This window comes from Micropterus dolomieu, linkage group LG19 (assembly GCF_021292245.1).
Source record: "Micropterus dolomieu isolate WLL.071019.BEF.003 ecotype Adirondacks linkage group LG19, ASM2129224v1, whole genome shotgun sequence".
In the NCBI taxonomy this organism is placed as follows: Eukaryota; Metazoa; Chordata; class Actinopteri; order Centrarchiformes; family Centrarchidae; genus Micropterus; species Micropterus dolomieu.
In genome coordinates this window covers 33,918,324-33,918,696 of record NC_060168.1, presented here as the reverse complement: position 1 = coordinate 33,918,696, position 373 = coordinate 33,918,324, and the positions used below count along the sequence as shown (strand labels likewise).

At 53.9% G+C, this 373-nt stretch overlaps 1 protein-coding gene across 7 annotated transcripts in view; it reads left to right on the top strand.

Annotated features, from left to right (window-relative positions):
- LOC123957687 (transcription factor COE3-like) overlaps positions 1 to 373 on the top strand; it is a 205,684-nt gene that overhangs the window by 140,635 nt on the left and 64,676 nt on the right. The window lies entirely within an intron of this gene.

The window sequence follows — 373 nt, the reverse complement described above, 5'->3', positions numbered from 1 at the left end:
CTCCTCGTCTGTGACTGACTCTGACTCTGACTCCTCTGACTCTGACTCCTCTGACTCTGACTCCTCGTCTGTGACTGACTCTGACTCCTCTGACTCCTCTGACTCTGACTCCTCTGACTCTGACTCTGACTCTGACTCCTCGTCTGTGACTGACTCCTCTGACTCTGACTCTGACTCCTCGTCTGTGACTGACTCCTCTGACTCCTCTGACTCTGACTCCTCTGACTCTGACTCCTCTGACTCTGACTCCTCGTCTGTGACTGACTCTGACTCCTCTGACTCTGACTCCTCTGACTCTGACTCTACGGCTGTCACAGTGGAGGTGCAGCTGGAGGTGACGAGCAGTAATATCCGAGTGCTTTCCCAGAATTCC